This window comes from Pinus tabuliformis, chromosome 3_2, assembly GCF_031772625.1.
Source record: "Pinus tabuliformis cultivar Carrire ecotype Pingquan chromosome 3_2, CPIR1, whole genome shotgun sequence".
NCBI lineage: Eukaryota > Viridiplantae > Streptophyta > Pinopsida > Pinales > Pinaceae > Pinus > Pinus tabuliformis.
Window position 1 is genome coordinate 922,710,947 of NC_142302.1, and position 15,069 is coordinate 922,726,015.

The following is a 15,069-nucleotide window of genomic DNA, read 5'->3' on the forward strand; positions in this document are numbered from 1 at the left end:
GTTCAATTTCTAGAGCCTTACCTGATTATGTTGAAGTAGAAGTAACGTCTACCTACTTCTTTGCCAAGGCATGTTCAGTTGTTTCCTATGTACTTCCAGTTGTATCTTTGTCAGACTCTTTATTTGTGTTTCCTCCTCCATTTTGAGATTGTTGTTTTGAGTTCTATGACTCATGAGTCGACCACTCTTGGGTTTCTTCTTCAGAATTTTCTTTCGAACTTCCCTCCAAGCTTACACTAGGAGTTGGTTCCCTTATTGGGTCAATCTGTAATAGGTCCAATGGGACCTTTAACAGTCTCTTATTCCTTTACACATGAAAAGCATTAATATCTTCTAGGCTCAACAATAATAATGCCATATGTAGGACTTTTGAAAGTGTTTCTACTTCTCGTAAGAGGTCATCAAAGGTTTCCTCTTCATGGGTGAATTGTTTGACTTTTACCATAGTAGTAAATTCCTTAGAAATGTGATTTGGGTTGTATTTCCTTCCTAGAACTGTAGCCAATTTCAGAGACATAATAATATCTTCTTCGTTTACTACATGTCCATAGTTATGTAGTGAGAAATCACCACTTTGCAATGGGATGGATGGCTAAATGGCTTTATTCTGTTCTTTCAATCCTCTGGTTAAACCGCACTCCCCTGTTGTCTAGTAAATTATTTCTCTGGCTAATATTTTTTCTGGGACATAATATGGGAGGACATGGAAAGAAACAATGCTCCCAAAAAATCTATTGTAGATAAATGTCTCTTCCCTGAACCATCTAGATACTGGCAAGATATCTACTTTGACCTCTTTAGAAAATCTAGGGGTTGTTACATCAAAAATTGCTTTATGAATTGGCAGCATAACACCCTGACATATTTTATAAAAACAGGGGTGGAATTGAGATTCCCATAGAATTTTATGGTATATATGGATGGGAAATGGGTTATATACAGTCCAATTCCATTCCATGTTCAAAAACTAAGAATAAAAACAAATTACGTCCATAAGAAAAGCACTCATAAAGATAGGGGGGAAAATCCTTGAAGAAACACTTCTCTTCTTTCTATATTCTATAATTTCCTTTGCTCAATGGTCTGATATAATCTAACCCCAGTTCATAATTGTTGCATTAACTATTTCATCTATTAACGGGAGCCAATCCATAGAAAATTCGGTGTTATCGTGTCTACCGAATAACCTACACATCATTTCTTCTATGAAACTATGAGGGGGAGAGATGGATGCTATTGAGTACATACTAATTTTATCCCATTTTAGTTTGCCTCCGCTTGACATCCAAGTCTGTGTAATGTACAATAGGTTCTCGTTCTCTTTGGAGAAATTCTCAAGAAACTCTTTGTTATAGAGATTTTGAGGCTCTGGTAGTCGGTACATGAGTCATAGATTTTCTGGTGAGAAATACCCCATGATCTCTTGTCTTTTATTTTTGAAAGTTCTGTCTCAAACTTCTACCTCATCAATTACCCATTTTACCATATTCATGTATGGTAATGTCTTTGGTCTCGCAGCTCTTTAGTGCAAGAATGAGCATGCTATTTCAAAATAGAAGGCATCATATGATTCTTGAGAATTAGTCGTGGCCTTTTTTACCAGTGGCCTAGTTTTTTCTTCTTCTAATAGGCTATACATGGCTTCCCATGTCATGGTTCCCTGTCTTTGCTAGATGGGCTATCGGACAAAAGTGGTATCATGTCTGATTTCTCATATGAAATTGCCTTTCCTTTATTTTCCATTCTTTCCAATGATTTTTTCTGCAGGTTTTTCCGGAAATGGAGCAATGGGAGTTATCGGATAGACACAAAGCGAGAATGATAGTGATAATAAAATGATACAGTTAATCTCAAAAGGTAACAAGAGAGGAGCTTTTATTCAAAATACAAATGAAAAGATATCAAATCACATTTCCGCTCTTAACACAAATGTTAAGCCCCTATACTACTAGTGTAACCCCTTATTGTTATTAGTACAACCCCCTTATTATATTATTTTATCCATGTAGTCCTCAGGTTGTTATTATTGTGCCCTTACATTATTATTGTTATGTCAGCTCTGATTATATTATGACCCCTTAGACTCCTATATATAGAAAGGAGGTCTTGTCATTTGTATCATCCAAGAATTGTTCATTTATGTAATGTAAAGGAGGTTTCCCCCTCAAAGAGGCAGAATTCTAAGGCGTTGATCTATCTTCCTATCTTTTTGTGTGTTGGTTTCATAACATTTGGTATCAGAGCTTTGGATTCTAGGGTTTCGCTACTCCAAATAGGTCGTCGTGGCATTTTCGCTATAACTTTTTTCTGCGACATTTCAAAAGTGAAAAAATTTCCCATTTGAGACGAAATCGCACAGAACCTCAACTCTGAATTTCACAGCTTTTTGTGCTATATTTGTGGAGATATGATTTGAGGAAGTTGGTCTTTTTGCAGACTCCTAAATTACCTTCCAAACAGGTGACCTGGGGAAAATCGTCATAACTTTCTCTCTGAGAATCAGATTGAAATTTCATAAGATGCTACAGAAATAGAACGGACTATAGTTTCTTGTGTACATTTTTCAAATCCAAAGGTTGAAACAATGACACATGGCACGCCGTACAAGTTTGCTCTACTGAACTAGTCTATAATTAGGTGACCATGGGAGATTTGGCATAACTCTTCCTTGGAGAATCCAATTTGGATCAGACTGGTAGCATTGGAAAGATGACATAGAGGTCTACTGTAGGTCGTGATTTCAGAACTGGAAGATCCGAAATTACAAAGTTACAGTCATTTCATGATCGAGCTCCTAAAATTAAGAAAAAGCGAGATGAGGAAGTTTGATGGCAAGGATCTGGTAAATTGGATACTATAGATGGAGAAATATTTTGATCTACATGGTGTACCATTGTTACAAAAGGTATGTATTGTATCTAATTATTTAGAACCAAATCAATTTTTATGGTATAAAGGGCTTTGTTCTCATAAACCACTTGTCACGTGGTCAATTTTCACAGAGGAAATGATAGCACATTATGAGGATACAAAGAGAAACACTTTCTTTAGCCAATTGAGAAATCTCAAACAAAAGTGTTCAGTGGAAGAGCACATTGAGGACTTTCAAAAATTAAATATAAGGGAAAATGATATTCCAGAGAAGCAAAGGATTGATGTCTCTATAGGGACTTTAAAGGATAACATTCAACATGAGGTTCGTCTTTGGGAACCTAATTCATTGGAGAAGGCATTTAGGTTGGCAAGAAAAGTGGAAAGAAAAATTATGGAAACAATGAATTCTACCCCTCACAACTATAAACATGGAAGTGTTTTTTCTCCTAGCCTTCCACAACCTACAAGGGCGACACCATGATAATTGGAAGAAAAAAGAGAAAAAGGGCTTTGTGACATTTGTGATAGAAAATGCACTAAAGGTCATAAGTGTGTAGAGAAGAAATTATTTTACATAGATTATGAAGAGGAGGAAGAAAATGATCGAGAAACATCAAAAGAAGAGGATATACACCAGGAACCAACCCCAAAGAAAGAAGAAATGAATCTGATCATATCTCGTAAAGCATTGGCAAGAATTACCACTCCTCAAACTCTCAAGCTAGAAGGACATATCAAGAAGAAAAAGGTTCAAGAAGTGAAAGATCACATTGAGAAAGAAGAAATGAATCCAACCATATATTTTAGTGCATTGGATAGAATTAACACTCCTCAAACTATCAAGATAGAAGGACATATCAAGAAGAAAAATGCTCAAGAAGTGAAAGATCACATCGAGCATCAAGAAATGGATCCAACCATATCTTGTAAAGCATTGGAAGAAATTACCACTCCTCAAGCTCTCAAGATAGAAGGACATATCAAGAAGAAAAAGGTTCAAGCAGTGAAAGATCACATCGAGCATCAACAACAAGTTCTCCAACTTTTAAAGGACAACACCACTTTGGCGCAAAATCGAATGAAACAACAACTAGATCAACATCGCAGTGAAAAAACATTCGATGTAGTTGATTGGGTATTTTTATGGCTACAACTCAAGCAAGCTATTTATGAAACAAAAATGTTGGAAATACTACATGCACTTAAGAAATGGCGACCTTATCCAATGGGAAGACACTTCAAGGTAAAAATGGATCATGATAGTCTTAAATACTTTTTAGAACAAATATTATCTTTAAAAGAACAGAAAAAATGGGTCACAAATATGTTGGCTTATGACTTTGACATCATCTATAGAAAAGGAAAGAAAATTTTGTTGCAGATGCACTCTCAAGAAAGGATGAGGATGTGGAAGCATTGTTTTGTGTTATTTCTATTATCCAAGCAGATTAGATAAACGAAGCAAGGGATGAATGGATGAAGGACAAAGAAGTGTGACAACTCATTCAAAAGTTGTAGAATATTCCAATTGAAACAATATTTCCAAAACTTGAAGAGGAAGGAAAAATCAAATTAGAACCTGCAGTAGTCACAGAAACAAGAACTCGACAGCTATGAAATCAATCAATTTCAGAGTATCTCATCAAGTGGAAGAACTTACCTGCCAAGTATTCCACATGGGAGGACAAGAATTTTATACATAAGCATCAAGAACTTCTCAAGCATTGAGGACAACACTTTTTGAAGGAGAGGGACATGTTAGGCCCCTATACTACTAGGGTAACCCCTTATTGTTATTAGTACAACCCCCTTATTATATTGTTGTGCCCATGTAGTCCCCATATTGTTATTATTGTGCTGTGCCCTTACATTACTATTGCTATGTCAGCGCTAATTATATTATGACCCCTTAGACTCCTATATATAGAAAGGAGGTCTTGTCATTTGTATCATCCAAGAATTGTTCATTTATGTAATGTAAAGGAGGTTGCCCCCTCGAAGAGGCTGAATTCTAAGGCGTTGATCTATCTTTTCTATCTTTTTGTGTGTTGGTTTCATAACAATAAATTCCATTAAACTTATTAAATATGCTCTAAGATCTTTTATCATGGCCTTTATTACTCATTTAAACTATCGCATTGCAAACAGGAAATGAAAAACTTTAAGGTGGCAAGTTTATAGTGTGAAATGTAGATTATGCGATTGCAATAAGATTATCGTAATATCGCAAATTGAAATATCACATTTTATGTTGTGCATTTTTCAGAGCTATTTAGAGTCTTGCGAGACGCGAGGTGAGCAACATACTTATCATTGTTTAGAGCACACTCTACCTAAATGAATAATTATTGCGTAAAGTGCCTTTTTGTTAAGCGTCAGACTTAACTTATAGTTTATAACATTTATTTTTATCAGGTCTAGGTTATATCGTGCTTCGCAAACTTTTGTAATTCATAAGATTGGCCTTTAAGTAAAGCGTCACGATGCGATAAGTATTGGCTTTCTATACTGCAATATCGCAATTCGCATATTCCAATAGGTTTTCTGAGTTTTGCTTTTCATGAAAGCCGATATGCAATTACGATAGGTGCTTCATTTCACAAGAAATGCCTTAAGTCTTCGCTTTAAATGGAAAGTTCAATGATATCCTTAGTTTATTAGGGTGATCCCTTCCGTTGTAATTTGCGGATCTTGGTTGTCAATTAACCTTTGACACATTTGGTCCAGCAATATGCGATAAAAGCGAGAATTGATAGTCTTAAAGGGATTTGACTTGATATCTTAATTTATTTCTAAAAATTTAAAAAGAAAGCACTTAAGTGCTAAGCTTTCCTTGGAGGATTTTTTATGAAGGGTCCCCATTTATTAATATAATATTAACTACTAAATCAATAAATGGTGGGTTTGTTTAATAGCACAATGATTGTTGATTCACTGGAAAAACCAGTTATCTCGGATAGTCTTTTGAAACTTCTAAAACTTCCAAAATAAATAGAGTTCAGAAAATAGGAATTACATGAAATATAAGATAAGTAACATTTCTCGAAATAAGAAAACAAAATCCACCTAATTACCATCCACTTGATATCCTCTTAAAAATAAAAATTCCTTTGTCTAAATCAGCCTTTACTTAGCTTTCAAGATAAAGAAGGGGGCTCTTGCATATTAGCTTTTAGATGTACTCATTTGTCACAAGTAGAGCCTTTTCTGCGAGCAAGCATCCATAGCCTTGACAGGGTTACCTTTTTAACCATCAATGATTCAATATCCCATCCAAATAAGAGTGCAATTTTTAGAGATAAATTCAGACTCATATACTTATTCTCTTTTCTTTCTTTCTTAAATAGTTTATTTTTTCTTCTAAAATCTTCCTTTGTGCTACTTAAAGGTCACTGTCTTGGTTTGAGGGCGAAAGTTGACAATGCCATTCACTAGTTGTAACTCAATTGAACAAGTTGGCTTGTGGTGAGACCCCTTGTCTTTCAATTAAAATAATCTCAAGCCATTACCCTATTTTCATATGCAGTATTGGTAATATCAGTTTATTATGTCCCTATGAACATGGTAAGTCGGCTCTTGATGAGACCTGTTATCCTTTAATTTTAAGTATATTTTAAAATTACACTATAAAAATAGAAAATTTTACTAGATGGGGAGAATCATTGACTCCTTAAGAGGTTCTGGATGACAATTATAGAGTTAAAGGTGCTTAGCTGTAGAAAGTCTTTGCTTTGTTAAAGATACCTTTCTTGGCTGGTGGTAGAACAAAGGTCTCTTTATAAAGTTGAGGTTTCACAAAGGATAAATGATTTTGGTGGAAAACAAGCAAGGTTCAAAGAAATAGAACCTATCTTATATCTAAAATGTGAAAATTATCTTCTTAACAACCTCTACTTATACAAGCGAAAAATCAAAAGATACAATAGATTTTTATTGCAAGGCCAAAATTAAATATTATTTAACTTTTATTTTCCTAGAAAAGTAAAGGAAATAGTTTAAAAGCGGTAGAAGAGGTTATCTTCCATGAAAAATATTTCTTCAAGATATGCCCATTAACAGGTAGATAATCTCTCTTTCTTGATAAATCTTGCAATAAAAATGTTGATGGGCCGATTTGTTCCACAATCTAAAATGGGCCAAGCCACATTCTTCATAATTTAGAATGCGTAACTTTTTCCTCATGTTCTTTATACCACTTCAATACAAGTTATCCAAGATGAAGGGATTTAGGACTCACAACATTTGCATCAAATGAAGATTTGACTAATTGCTAATGATGTGCATGTATGATATTTACTTTGTCTATTTCTTCTTTGAGCTTGAGGATTCGCGATTGCCTTAATTTCATAGAAGAGGAAGGAGTTTCTTCAATAAATTTAACTAGGGCTAGAGAGGGAATAACTACATTTGTAGGGATAACAACCTCTTTCCCATAGACCAAATTAAAAGGGTAAGTGCCTATTGAGGCTTTCTGTGTTATTTGATTTTCCCATAGAGAAAATGTTAAATATTTATGCCAGTTTTTATGACTTTGATCAACAATTCGTTTGATGATTCTTATGAGATTTTTATTTGTAGATTCAGCCAAACCATTTCCCTGAGGATAATAGTTAGCATAATATTTAAGCTTGAAACCTCTTTTAAGAGAAAATTTTGTCATAACATTTCCTGTGCAATAAGATGCATTGTCAAACATGAGGGAAGTTGGTAGACCAAATATGGTAATAATAAACTAATCAATAAATTCAATGATGTTTTCAAAATTGGCTACGTTAAGTGGGATTGCTTCCACCCATTTAGTGAAGTAATAAGTTGTTGTAAGGATATATTTATGCTGCTTTGAAGAGTGAGGAACGATCTCACCTATTAAGTCTAGTCCCCATTGCTCAAATGGTTGCTCAATGTTGACTGGCTGCAACGGTAATTCGGGTTTACTTTGTCTTCTAGCAGTTGTTTGAAAAATTTAACCTTTCCCTACATGTTCATGTGCATCTTTGAATAAGATTGGCCAATAATATCCAACATGCAGGATTTTATGTCCTGTTATGTCTCCTCCAAAATTTCCACCAGCTGGTCCATCATGAAGTTCCTGCAAAATCTTTTCTGGCTCAGATTTTTCAAGGAATCTAAGTAAAATAGAATCATAATTCTTCCCAAGCAAAACATCGTTGATGATTTCATATTTCTTAGCTTTTAACCTCAAACCATTTTCCTTTTGTAACTGAGTTGCATAGAAGCATATCAAATTTTCAAATAAAAGATGATATGAGCATATTTAGCTTCAGTATCATTAAGGCTTACCTCACATATTTGTATATCATCACCTTGATCTTGTCATGCTGGTAAGTTGGATGCTCCTACTAACATTCTACAAAAACCTTGTTCTCTAATAATTTTAGGTGGTCTTATCTCAATGTCATATTCTTGTAGTGTTGTTACCCAATTTTCTCTTTTCTCGCCTACTTCTCTTTGCATTAGTAAATTTCTCACTACTAAGAATGGAACTACTACCTTAGTGTGAGCTTTGAGAAGAAAGGGTCTGAAATTTTTTATTGATTTGAAAACAGGAAAATCTTATTTTTCAACATATGAATAATTTAATTCAACCCCCTGCAAATTGGAACTAAAGAAAGAAATTGGTGCTTCGACTTTGTCATCATTGACCTGTGTCAATATAGTTGCATATGATGTCTCAGAAGCAAAGGTATATAAAATGAAATGATTAGAAAAATTTGGAGTTCCTAAAGAGGGAGAATTTATGATTTCTTGTTTGATAAGGTTAAAACTTCATGCTAGGTATGTCCCCATTTAAAAACATAATTTTTCTTAATCATTGATTGGAGGGTAAAATAATTCGTGAAAAGTGAGGGACAAATCTCTTGACAAAATTTATCTGACCTAGGAAAGATTGCATGGATTTTTTATTGTGAGGCAAAGAGATTTCAGAAATTTCTTTTTTCCTATTAGGATCAATGTGAATGGCATCTTTAGATATAATAAATCCAAGAAGTTTTCATTCACTAAAATCAAAGAAAGATTTCTTGGGATTTAAAGAAATTCCATATATTTCACAGTGTTCAAATATTTGTTTTAAATCCTTTAAATGATTACTGCACTTTTTTGAATACACTATTATGTCATCTAAATAAATTACCACTGAGTTATTCACCAAACCTTTGAATCTATATCCATGGCTCTCTGAAATGTTGCACTAGCATTGATTAATCCAAATGGCATATTTTGGTAAGCATGTGTTCTCCATTTAGTTCGAAATGTGGTGTTTAGTGGATCATCGAGATGTACAAGAAACAAATTATATCCTAAAAATCCATCTAGAAAATACATTATCTCTGAGCCTACAACTAATTTCAGTATCTATTCCATAGGACGCAATGGAAAGTTGTCCTGATGACAAGCTTTGTTGAGATTGTGAAAGTCTATACATATTCGAATATCACCATTCTATTTCTTGAATGGAACAAGGTTAGAAACCCACCTTGAATGCCTAACATGAAAAATTATTTTGGCTTTGAGAAGCTTATTCAATTCATATTTGATCCAATTTTCTAAATTTGGGTGAATCCTTCTCAACTTCTGATGTACAAGCTTTTCATCGGATATCATGGGAATGGTATGTTGAATGATGGAAGTATCATATGTCTTAAGATCTTCATAGTTCCAAGAAAAAACATTTTTATATTTCTTTAACAAATGAATAAAGGCTAGTATTTCATCAGATGTAAAACCAAGTCCCAGATTCATATTCTGAGGTTTAAGGTCAGTTCCAAGATTAACTAATTCAAACCTCAAAGTTGAACTTTAAAGCTTTGAGTTAGTAGGTTTCTTGAAGCTTTCCTTAAGATCATATAAAACTTCCAACTTAACCACAGATTTAGGTATGGAATTTACAATTGTTCCCTGTCTAAGATGTTTGTCATGCTGATCTTCATCTATTATCTAGTCATCATAAGATCCATCAGATGTTAGAAAATTTATGATATCCGGATCATTATTAAAAACTCGCCAATTGGTGATGTTGTCGAGAATAGAAGGCATAAAAAATAATTCTATAGAAAAGCAATCAGGACTATAATCTCCTAGTGGAATGAGATTGGATCCAATGTTAGCTAGATTGGAACTTTCATTTTGAAGTCTTAGAATCAGGGAAATTTCGAATGCTGTAAAATGGTAGGTGAGGTCCTAGACTAGTGATTGATAATGTTTCAGATGTCCAAAGAGACAGTGTATAGTATTCCTCACATGTTTAATTATAGTTTCCAAATCTCCAAATACTTGATGATGATATTTTATTTCAATGCCAATGGCTTTGTACAACCCTTGAATTAATGCTTCATATTCAGTTGTGTTATTTGTGCATTCAAATTCAATTCTGCATGCTCACATAGATTTTTCCCTTTTAGAGCTAACCAATATGCAACTTGCTCCAGCTCCATCATTAGATTTAGATCCATTAAAATATAATTTCAAAAATAAAGACTGGACTACGGGTTTATCTAGAAAATTGATACATTTAGAAGAATCTGTTTGAGAATAGTTTTCAACTTGTGATGTAATAGAATTGTCCGAAAAGGGTGAATTATTTGCATTAAAATTTCCTAGGAATGACTCGACTGAATCATTTCCAATGATATTGTTACTGTATGCAACAGGCTCATTTTCTCCCTCCAGTTCTGTGATGATATACTTTTGATGTTTCTCATGGTCGACCCTTATTTGATTCATCTTGTCATTATAAGGAAGCCACATATGGGGCTAGTCTATCGAGAAATAGCCATGAATATTTTTAGACTAGTCTCTACTGAGGATTAAACCATAGAATTCATGGATATCGATCACAAGAATGTCAATCACTTGACATACTTTCGGGTTAGATGAGAGTCTAATAGTGACCTGATTGATTTCTCCTATAACTTTGACTTTAGATCGATCTAGCTGCATAATGCGAACAACAGATTTTTTGGGTTCCACATTCAATTTTGCACAAACAGTTTTTGGTAGAATGTTGGATGAAGCTCCAGAATCTACTAAACAATTGTGAAAATTGTTATTAAAAACTTCAAAAGTCAAAAGAAATGGAGGTGTGTGAGATTTAGATCCTCCACGTATTAAAGAAATATCAATTGAACTTATCTTGTCCAATGAAGTACTAGGAGGCCTACCCATTTCTCGAGCAGCCTGTGAGATTACAACAACAAGAAGAGGAGAAGTGGGGATTTCTTTTAGCTCTTTGAGCAATAGCTTTTGTTGATGTTTTAACTTGCTAAGCTCATGGAATGTAATATTAGCTCTAGTATTTTTCATATCTTCGACGATGTTGTATTCCATTTCATAAGGTACTGGCAGGGTTTTGGTTGAAGGTGAAGAATTTGATTGTGGAGGAGTCATTTGAGTGGATTTGGGAGAATATTTCTTACCAATTACTTACCTTTGAGAGTTGGGGTCGATGATTTTTGTTTTCAACTTTTTTTGTGGAAAATCAACAATGCTCCTGCTCTTGGTTGCAATAGCTAATTCTTGTTATGATTCTTCGTTATATAACATAGGAAGAATGAAATCCCACATTCCTTGCAATTTGACTAACTCTTTTTCATTGGTATGTTCTTCAGTAGTTGAGACTTCCTATACCTCCACATTTGATATTGTATTTGGATGTTTAGGATCAGAGGAAGGATTTCCTTTATAAGGTCTATAATCTTTCCTTGAAGAAGTCTCGGCTACCTTCTTTTTAATGTCGACCATTTCATTGGACATGATTTGAAGGACCTTTTGTAGACCTTCAAGATTAAAAGGATCTTTAGGTGCTTTCTTCTTAGATTCATCCTTGAAAGTGACCTTCTTGGATTTTATCTCTTCTAATGCATTCTTTTTATCTAAGTCTAAAATGTTTTTTTTTATAGTTATGGATTCTTTCATATTTTATGCTAAGGTTGGTTTGACAACCCTATCAACAAAACTAGTTGTATTTGAGGGAAGAGCATAAATGTACCATTCATTTTTAAATTCATCACTGGGTTTGGGTGCCATTGGAATCTTGTTCAATAACTTATTAAAATGTGAATTGAAGTCCTTAATTGGTTCTCTAGGTTAAGCTTTCAATTTGGAGAGATCATTGAGAAGAGTAGTTGTCAATTGTTCGTCTCCAAACATGGTTAGGAACTACTCTTGAAAGGCATTGCAACTATTGATGGAACCAGATGGTAATGAAAAATACCATGATCTTGCTGATCCTTGTAAAGTATAAGGGAATAATCTTACAAGTGAAACTTCTTCTACCACTACATTCAAATTTTCAGACAACATGAATCTATTTATGTGTTCTTCAGCAGGGAGACCGTCATCAAGGTTGAATTTTAGCAACCACTTTTCTAGTTGCATAGGTAGTGGATGTAATGGTCCCTCAATTCGAATGAATCCTGGATTTGTCCATGGTCTTTTAGCCATTGTGGTTATATGTGTAGAGGAAGATGTGTAGTTGAAGGTGATTGGGTAGAGTAGGATTGTACTCCAATACAGTGTAAATCACGATCTGGAGTTGTAAGGTGGATGATTGATCTTGTGAGGAAGATAATGAAATGAATGAGGTTGTTTTAGGTGATGATGAGAGAATCTCACTATGAGTTTTAGATTGTGTTTTCTTATTTTTCCTTCAAGGGTTAGGTAGAGGAAATTCAAATGGGTGAATCCCAAATTTTTCACTCTGTGATCTGGTTAACCTTTCAGAGGAAGAAAACTGAGAAGAAATATTAGCTTGTGATGGTTCAGATTCTTCTTGAGAAAGGAAAATTCCTTGCAATTTATGGATTAAAGACTAAAGTTTGGGAGTTTCTGTAGAAGAATATTGATCTAATTTCTTTGGAAGAACGTTAGTGGATTCTAAGGCTTTCTTCACAACTTCACATCTAAGATTTGGGGATTTGGAATGTGACCAAGAAGTTGGAGGTGATGGTGAGGGAGATTTACTCCTAGAATGGCTTTCTAATTTATATTTTCTTTCCATTCATACTCGAGCCCTCCTTCTAATGCCAAAATGTTGAAGACTCGAATTTCGCTACAACAACATGGGGTATAACCACCCAGTCCGGACCTTGAAAGCAACTCCTTTTTTGTTTTGTATAGTGGCTCAGACTGTGCGTAATGGGACCAGTTTCCCAGAGAGGATTGATTTAATAATGTTGATGGAATGATATAACCTATCATGAGAAATGATTCAACTAAATATAATCTAATCTAACTATTAAACATAGGAAAATATCTAAATCTAACATTATATAACTATAAATATACATGAGAATAAAATAATATATGTGATCTACAATGATGTCTTACAGCAATTGGTAATAAAGATCATTCAACTGCCAAAAGAAACGAAATCATTTAAAAATAATTTTTTTGTATAAATAATTAGAGAAAATGATTGAGAGAAATATATCGCATATAAAAATCGTTCATGTATTCAAAACACAATCATAGCTAAAACATCATACAAAAGACCACTAATGCATAACTAGAATTCTGACTTTCATACATAAAACAATTAATAGAAAGAGTATTGGTTGATACATAAATAAAACATAATCATATGATAAGAGTACCATATATGATAAGTCTTGCTAATGTGCTTCAGTAATATTGACCCAATTTCATTCAATACAACACATTCTAAGAGTACACAAGTGAAATTTCAGTAGAGCATGCTAGATATTCAAAGCAAAATAGATCATGTTCCATTCATTTCATCAAAACCTTCTCAAAAGTACACAAGTGTAATGTCTTGAAAATATTTTTTGATGAAAATTTTGAACCCTCTCTAAATGCATGAGAGGGGTTTAAATACTAAAATACTTGCCTCAAAATGGATTATTACAAAAATGGTTGAGGAGGTTTGAGACAATATTCCTCGGAATGGGAAAAAAGAAAACTAAAACTAAAATAAAACTAATGACTTGCTCCTTTGAACTTGAATTAAGTTAATCTGTTAACTTGAACTCTGAGGTCACCAATATCGATCATTGCCTTGAGCTAAGGCAGCTAGCTAATTGTATATTTTAACTACACGACAAATATGGCATATATCAATGTTGGAAACATCTTTTGTGTAGAGGTTGTTAAACACCATAGAGTCATCCATTGGATGTGTGGTTTTACTAGAAATTGTCAGTATGTCTCCCAATTTAGACCGATTAGCTATTTAATTGCCTCTTCCTTTTCTTGTGCTGTCTGTTTCCATTGTTGCTCTAGTTGTTTGACATTTGGTAGAAACCTTGGTACACATCCTTTGACAAGGTTCGTGCCATTGAGATTTTCATTTATGTATTCTATTATAATTCTTTCTGCTCCTGCTGCTATCACTATCATCCTTTCTTCCTGTTTCAACCAAGAATCCCAATGCGTAAACAAAATACCTTTATGGGAGTCTTCCACTTTTGGTAGGTCAGCCTTTCTTCCATCCTTTGATTCTTGCCAGGTGATAAATTCAGAAACCTTTTTGTGGATTTCTTCATACTCAAACCTCATATCAATTACTTGGTTTTTCAATCTATCACTGGTCTCGTAGTAAGGATTTATCTGTAAGACTTTCTAGTAGAATATTTCTTCTTGTTGTATTAATAGGGAATTGAGGCTGACTGCTTCTTTGATGAATTCATCAATTTATGGGTTATCTTTGAATTTATCCACCATGGTTTGCATTTCAAGAATTTTTGAATCCTTTTCTGATAAGCTGGACTGGTGCTACACTCTCATCTACCCAAATTCTCTTTAAAGATAGGCTACTTGTTGCTCTACCCTCTGATTAGTTTTTTCTTGTGCTAATTTTTGTTCAAGTAGCAGAATTTTCTGTTCCTTTTCCTTCAACAATATTTGGACTTTTGTTGCCTTATCGATGGTTGTTGTGGATTAATCTCCTGCTAACTACGACAACTTTGTGAGATTCTCTGATGGTTCAACGGGGGTGTCCTTCCACACAACATCCATCAGTTTATTTTCTAGCATCCTAACAGCAGTGGTGACTAGTTTCCTTTTCTTCCTTTGTATTTTAACTACATCCTTATGAGTAGGACTGTAGAATATATCTAATGGAGGTATCTCTTCAATTATCAAGACAATTTCGGAAATAGGAACAATAGGAATAATATTAATATCCTGAGTACCTATAGCTCCTTCCTCATTTGTTTA